This window comes from Rousettus aegyptiacus, unplaced genomic scaffold (assembly GCF_014176215.1).
Source record: "Rousettus aegyptiacus isolate mRouAeg1 unplaced genomic scaffold, mRouAeg1.p scaffold_m13_p_4, whole genome shotgun sequence".
Taxonomy (NCBI): domain Eukaryota; kingdom Metazoa; phylum Chordata; class Mammalia; order Chiroptera; family Pteropodidae; genus Rousettus; species Rousettus aegyptiacus.
In genome coordinates this window covers 95,088,311-95,096,278 of record NW_023416307.1, presented here as the reverse complement: position 1 = coordinate 95,096,278, position 7,968 = coordinate 95,088,311, and the positions used below count along the sequence as shown (strand labels likewise).

The 7,968-nt window shown below is 30.2% G+C and overlaps 1 pseudogene; it reads left to right on the top strand.

Moving 5' to 3' along the window:
* Window positions 1-7,191: 7,191 nt before the first annotated feature.
* LOC118601858 lies at window positions 7,192-7,312 on the top strand (annotated as a pseudogene).
* The last annotated feature ends 656 nt before the right edge of the window (window positions 7,313-7,968 follow it).

The window sequence follows — 7,968 nt, the reverse complement described above, 5'->3', positions numbered from 1 at the left end:
TTCTTAATGTTCTCAAAAATATTGGAAGAAGAGAAATTATATTGTAAGAATGCCTATGCTTTTGTAAATCAGGTCTCACTAAAGATTTTAACAATAAAGTGTACGTGAATATTTTTTTAGCAATGCTTATAAGAGGATGTCTCTCGTAATTCCACAAACTAGATTTCAAGTCCAAGAGTCATCAGCACAAAGTTGAAATTCCTTAAATTGACACTGAAACCTACTTTACTTTGAAGCATCTATTTGTCTTTATGTCTGTTAACTTAAAAAGGAAAGGTCTTTTAAAGTGAGAGGCGACAAGCATTCATTTGAGGTCAAAAAAGGATAGCTATTCAGGAAAGCACCAATGCAGGCATAAGTCCAAATAATGATCCAATTAAGAAGCAAAGGCAATGGGTATTTATGAGAAAGGAAAGGGAAGCAATTATGTAAGTAGAAGAAAGGCATTTCTATAGGTGCAGATAACATAATATAGTGATGCTAATTATAAAGAATGTTTTTAATTTTCAGTCTGGTTGTCATCTTTTTAGTAGTCATAGTATCCGTTTTCTTGTTATCCTTGGAAAGAGTCCTTTGGTACACAATGGCCCAGTCCAAAGGTTATTCTGTCCTGTTTTAGTATTCCAAACGTTTAAGGCATAAGATTTGCAAGGCAGTTCCTCTGGGATGGTAACTCCAACTCCATTTTAAGTGGCTCCATTTATCTTTGTTTTACATTTCTAACTCTAGGTACATGTTTTTTATACAATGAAGAATTTTTCATCTTTGTAAATTTTCTTTACATAAGTCTAAAACAGAAAATCAGATAAAATTTTATGTGTTGACTCTGTGAGAACCATAGAACATCAAGAACATTGATTTTATTTCCTTGTAAGGAAGACAGTCCTTTCTTCATCTTCTACTCAGAAGTGCTAGATTATAATTTCATTAGCATTTTTATGGTTTTTCTCTTCTCTCTGTTTCTTTTTTTTCAAACAATATTTGTTCATTGTTTTTTGAGTACAACGTACTTTGTTAAACATAAAATTGAACTTTCTTTAGCATTTCTATTTATTGAATGCGTAGTTATTGAAATTCTATAACATGCGAGGTTCTTTTTTTAGGTACTGGAGACTGAAACGTATTTTATGAAAAGAGGCAAAAATTTCTTCCATCATGAAAGTTACATCTTAATGACTAAAAATAGATAAAAATCCAATATGGAAGTAAAACATTTATCTAAGATAGGACAAAAGCTTTAGAGAAAAATAAAGTATGGAGAAGGCCTAGGGAATGCTGGTAAGAGATACCATTGGAATATAGTGAAAGATAGGAAGTAGGGAGCTGGTGAAGTCCTGAAGAGCATTCCAAAGAGAGGAAGTGGCAACTGTAAGAGGCTGGGAAGTGAATGTTTCTGGAGACCTCCAGAAACATCAAAGAGCCAGAGTGGCTCAAGCAGAAGAAGAGTTGAGAGCAGTGGTAGGAGGCAATGCTTACTGACCACAAGAAGTCACACAACTAAAGCCTCAGGGACTCTCACATTATGGTCTCTTCCAAGATTTTGAGTGGCCCTGGAAAAGTTTTCTCAGTATTATACATTCTATGATATTTGTGTCAACTTTTTAAAATTAGTAAATTGTTGTAATTTCTGATCTCATTCTAAAGAGCCATATTTCCTTTTGTGTCTAAATTTGTACTTACAATTGATTACTGTACTGATACTTAAAGAAAATATTTAGTTCTCACAAAACCTGAGAAACCCTGTCTAGGAAGTGAGAGCCAAGAGATGAGGAATATTAGAGGAGGTGGAGGGTGGAGATGAAGTAGAGGTAGATACTTACTTTTAAGTGCTGGCTAATGTGTTCATGTAATCAGAAGAAAACTATGTGATGACAATGTTGGTAAATGTGGTGCCACACATAGTAAGGGAGCAGATGGGCTTTTCAATCACGATTTAGAATTAGAAAGTATAATCTTTTAGTCACAGAATCTTCTAAATCCTTTAAGAAGTTGATAGGAAGAACCAATTTAGCCAAGCTGGCAGGCACTGAGAATACAATAAAAATAATAAATAGTGCTGATTGCAAGCCTAAATCTTAAGCCAATAGTAGAATAATTAAAAAATATAGGTAATATTTTTAAGTACGTGCTTATTTTCTTAAATAGTCAGCAACCAACTGTTTCATTAGGTAGAAGGGAGCAAGATTCCAAATTTGACGAGAATCATCAAAAAGAAATTTAAGAGATGATTTTCATGACTAAGTATACACAAGTCAAATGCTCTGTATTATAAAACTAACAGTAGTGGAATAAAAAAAACAACACATAAATTTGGGGACTTGGTTATTATTTATTCTGAAGTTTTCAAATATGTTTTCTTTTACTTTAAATCCTATTTACTTCAGTTGATTAAAATTGAGGCTGTAAAAGAAATAGGAAATGTATACACTGCCAGCTGATACTGAGTGAGACCATTCTGAGATTTTCAGTGTTATCAGACATAGAAAAGAATATTGTCAGCAACTTAATACAAGCTCTGCCAAGATTAAAATCTCTTATTTTCTCATTTCAGAGAGTAGCAATATAACATAAAATCATATTTTCTGGATTTATATTAAGTAAGGAAGTGAATCAATCTCTCTCTCTCTCTCTATTCCCCTGTTGAGAGAGAGAGATTGATGATTTATCTTTACTAATTTTTAAAATTTACTAATTTTTTCATATGTAATTGTTTTCGCTTTGGAGTGATTTGAACTTCGGTGTCACCCTAGTAGCACAGGGGTATAACAACACAGAAGTGTAATTAGCATTTTCCTTGGTTCTTCCTCATTGAAGCAGCGAAGAATCCCAGGTCAGTGAGAATTAGAAAAGATCTATTAAAAGTATATTTTAGAAAGACAGCATACTTCAAGTGAGGAATGGGGTTTCAGCAAAGAGAGTTGTAACCACCCAGAAGTAGGAAGGTCTGAATTTTATTTGGGCCGTGATGGGTGGTTACAAAGGCATTCCTAGGTGGTTGGCATGTGAGGTCATTTTGATTGCCACTTGGCCCCTGTAAAACACTTTACCTACTGCCCATGCACTTACCCAGAATTCAATCTTTTATAATTATATTCATGAACTTCCAGCATAAACATAATATTATAATGACTGTATAATGAGACTGAGGTTGTGGGCAGGTTAGGGTAGTACCTTTTGTGCACATGTCTGTAGCAGGATCAAAACAGCTGTATATTATGGCCCTCCTGTCCTTTGTCTCTGGAGATGCAAGAGGGATTCTCTAACTACCAATAGGGTGTTATCTGGGCAGACTCTAGGCCGAGCTTCTATTCCTTTGTTCCCCTGTTGATCGTGTCTGACTAGCTACCTAACATAATATAAAAAAATAGGCTTTGAAATCTATTAAACTTTATAACAAAGTTTAAACAAAAACAAAGTTTATAACAAAAATAAAATTTGACTTTCTGTAAAATTATTTCCAAATAAAAAGTTAAATGATGCATTAAGTAAAAAAAAAATATTGAGGCAGTCTTTTTTTCTGTAAGTTCTGGGATAATTTAAATAGTAAAACAATTTGTTATTGGTCTATAAATATTCTATCCTTTCTTTTATTAATTTTGGTAATTTATATTTCTATACAGAAATGATACCCTTCCTTAAAAGATTTAAATATACTCCTATATGTTTTAAGAAGATTATTAATTAGTATTTTTCTTTTGAGAAAAATGGGAAAGAAATTAAACTCACAGGGTTAAATTCACTCTTTAAATTTTTAACCACATATGCTAGAATATAAAACATAGTAGGAATTAAATAAAGATAAAATTTTAAGCAATGAAATAGTCATATATTTCACAAAATGCATCTAGTAATAAGAAAAATATTTACTCTGCCCTAGTATGGGAGGCAACATATGCTAGTTTTTATTTAACAATTATGTAAAAAAGCAAAATTGTCACCTACTTTGTGGGTGCATGATTTACTAATCTGAAATAAAAATTTATGTGTTTCAAATTAGATCAGACAACAACAATGATAAATATAGGAAATTATTTCAATCTTGTATGCTAATTAATAAGCATTCTACTATTCCAATTTGTGACCCCTCCGACTTAAAAAAATTTGATGTGGGTTGAAAAAAAAATGCAAGAACTAAGAAAGCAAAGATTCTGACTCATTATTATAAGCCTTTGAATCAATGTTCTATTTCAAGTATTATTCTTGTTCATCAGAAATTTAAACTAGGCTAGTTGCTATTTATGTAAATAACAGAAAAATTACTATTTCAATTATATTTTTGATTCAGAAGTTTTATAATCTTTGAGGGTTTGTCACTAATATAAACTATCAGTTTGTTAAAAATGTGTGATTTGGCTTATTTCTAGGTGCAAATAAGAAATGAGATTCTACTTTTAAAATTATGTTTCGGTTTGAATTAAATCCTTCATGCTTTTGAGAATAGCCTAAGCATCTTGGCCACAGGCCAAATTTCTGTGTAGTGTTTTAAATCATTAGTTTGAAGAATAAACTATGCAAATAAGATAAATTGAAGACATAAGACATGTTTTAGTAAGAGCAGTTGAAGTTTATTTCTAGTATACAGAATGACTGAAAATTATTTAGTCAATGTTTATTAGTATATTTTGTTTTAAGTGAAATTCAATTAAATATGTATGGCAAACAGGAATATAAAAAATTATACTAGTAATATATCTTTAAGTTCTTTTTCTGGTAGAAGCAGTATTTTCTAGTGATTAAAGTGTATGCTCTTAGGCCATGTTATTTTAACTTGAATTCTTATTTTGGTTTGTATAGGTTACTTCATCTCACTGTACTTTAGTTTCCTCAATTATAGTACAGGAATAATTATATATCTACATCACTGATATGATGTGAGGACTCAACAAATTAAGAAATAAATCTGTACTACTCACAGTGTGCTCTGCCTACCAGTGCTGGTCTAAAAACATTAGTTTCTGATCAGGTGAGTAGAAGTTTCTAGAGTAAGTATTGGATATTTTACAGCAATTTTACAGAGTAATTTTCTAGATATTAACTTTAATAATAATTTTGAGAGAAGCGTCTCTTTTGTCTTTTAAAATTTTATTTTCTACTTATTATCTGGTCTGTGATGTGTTCCATATTAACAACAGTAACAAAACCGAAAAAAAGTTCTTCACCTAAAATAGTTTGAGAGATACAGTTATAAAATTATTAAAAATTGCTTCACAGTAGTAAATGCTCAAAAATAGTGTTAACAAAATAAAAGAATAAAATTAACCTGTTATTGTAACCTATCTTATAAGTAAACAATCAAGAGCCATAGTAGACTATATCCTCATACCATCCCCTACTCTCCACACAAGTGATTGTTCATGTTGCCCTACAAAGATAAAATACCCTTACTCTCCTCTTGGCTTTCAAATAATTACTCATTTTTGTCACAATTCTATGAATCTTTGATATTAGTTAGCTCTTAAAAGGAAAGGGAGCAAATAAATGTAGTCCCTGTGGGTTCCCAGTACTTATTTTAGAGATAACTTAAATTACAGAAACTTTAATTTCTATTGTGGAACACATCACATTTTTCTTATTATGACTCCTACATTTTAAAGGTAACATATGCTTATAAAGTTGAAATGATATAGAAGTTTTTAAAGAAGTAAATAATAATATCCTTTCAACTCATCCAATCCCACGTGTATCTCCATAGTTCCTCATTGTTATCAGTTTGGAATAAATCCTCCTAGACATTTAGCATCCATAGTTGTATTTGGTTTTGATTTAATAAAATAAATCTTATTACACATATTTAGTTCAATTCTTTTCAAGTAGAATAACAATAACTGTATCAGAGAACTAAATAATTAAATGAAGGTACATTATTGGCATAGTTTCTGGTAAAGAATTAGCAATTGATATTGTCATTTATTATTTCATTAATATGATCATTATTTTCATTATCATTGTGATGATTGTTTTTATTATAGATATTCCAATATCAGAACACATATATTTGCATTTTTTACTCTTTTACCAACAGTGTCTGTCTGATTCATGCATAATTATCAATCCTGGAAATAACCAATTTTACTTAAATGTATATCAATGTAATAGGCAACCTAGTTAGTTTTGTACACTTGATCATTTTTGTTACTTTATTTTTTTTGTCTAGCCTGCTTATTGCTATTAATTATGTTTTAGTCTATTTTTTCTTTTCTCCTTCATTGTTTTGTTTTTTCTTCATTCTGTTTTTTTTTTCTTTTTCTTTCAATTCTTTGCATGTATTCTGAATAAGGTGTGAGGGAGCCATACTCTGTGTGTATTTTCACTGATTCATGAGGGAAAATGTTAAAATAAGGAATTTTGTAATGCATGGACCAGGTTCACCACAGCAATTGATCTTAACATTGTAAAAAAAGATAAATTTTGCCTGCTGGTAATATGCAATAGGAAGTACACACCACAGTCTAGGCAATATTCTTGCCAAAATTAAACCTATGTATAATGAAGCTTTAAATTTGGCTACTGGTTTATAGGAAGCACAAGGAAAAGATGAATATATTAAATGGTGGTGCATGAAGCAAAATCCAGGATCAGGAAAGTCGATGGCCTGATTTCTTCAGAAAATGTGTAATAGATATTAAAGGATTTAAGCAATATGTAAATCAGATTTAAGGTGTAGGAATTTTTAAAAACATTGATTTAACTGAACTAATGTAAATTACCAAAAACGTATGAAACATTTGAGGAATTATCAAAAATGACTCAATATTAGATAACATTGGATATAATAATAGTATAATAATCAGATTTTTAAAATTATTTCTTAAAATAAATTTTAATAAATACTGAGTTATTATAGATAAATTGACAAGGCCTGGGACCTGCCCTAGGATCTGGAGATGAAGGCATTGGTGAGAGCTGAATAACTCTCTCTATATAAACGTATATATAAATGATTGCTTACATATTGATAATTGTTTAAGTTTGGTGATGATGAGTACAAAGGAATGCATTGCATCATTATTTATGTTTTTGTAGAAATTGTATAATAAACCTCAATAAGCAAATTGCTATGGAAAAGCTGGATTATTTGGAACATTATGCCCAGAAAACTGACTCATCATATAAAAAATAAAAATTAATGTTACTTTATGCCTACATAGAAAAAGTTCACATAGAAAAATTTAAGTAATAACTTAAATGTCAGTCTATGGTCATGCTACCCTGAACAAGCCTGACCCCATTTGATCTCAGAAGCTAAGCAGGATTGTGCCTGGTTAGTACTTGAATGGGAGACCCCACCTAGGAAGACCAGGTGCTGTAGGCATAAAAAATAAAAATAAAAATAAAAATAAAAATAAAAATAAAAATAAAAGTAAGAGATTATAAGCAGACAAGGTCCTTGCTGTGAGGTCAACCAAGGGTTGCCTCTCCTAAAAAATAAAATAACTTAGATGTCAAAGGTGAAATTTAGCAATGTAATAAAAAAGAGAGAAATATTTTTTTTACATATGAGTAGGGAACATACTCAAACAACCAAACAGTACAAATTAAAAGTAAAAAAAAAAAAATAGATGGGTTTAAATATATCTAATTAATAGACTTTAGTTTAATTAAGAGAAATTTGAACAAAATCAAAAGATAAATATCTAAGTTGTAATATTTGTAATGTATAAAAGCAACAACTGATAAGAACATAAAAATAAATCTTGCAAATCAATAAGGAAAATGTAATAAAATACATTATAAATTTAATAAATACTATAATTAGGAAGTTTATAGGTGCGAAACCTGTGTGAAAAAAAATGGTGCAAATTAGAACGAATATGAGCTATCATTTTATTTTAGATTAGACAAAATTTTAATAATTTTGAGAAAAATGTAAAAAAATCTTACTGCAGTACTGAAGAAAATGTGTGTGTATGTGTGTGTGCATGTAAAAAGCATGTTATATTGTTTTTCTTTTAATCTCTTTGAATGCAA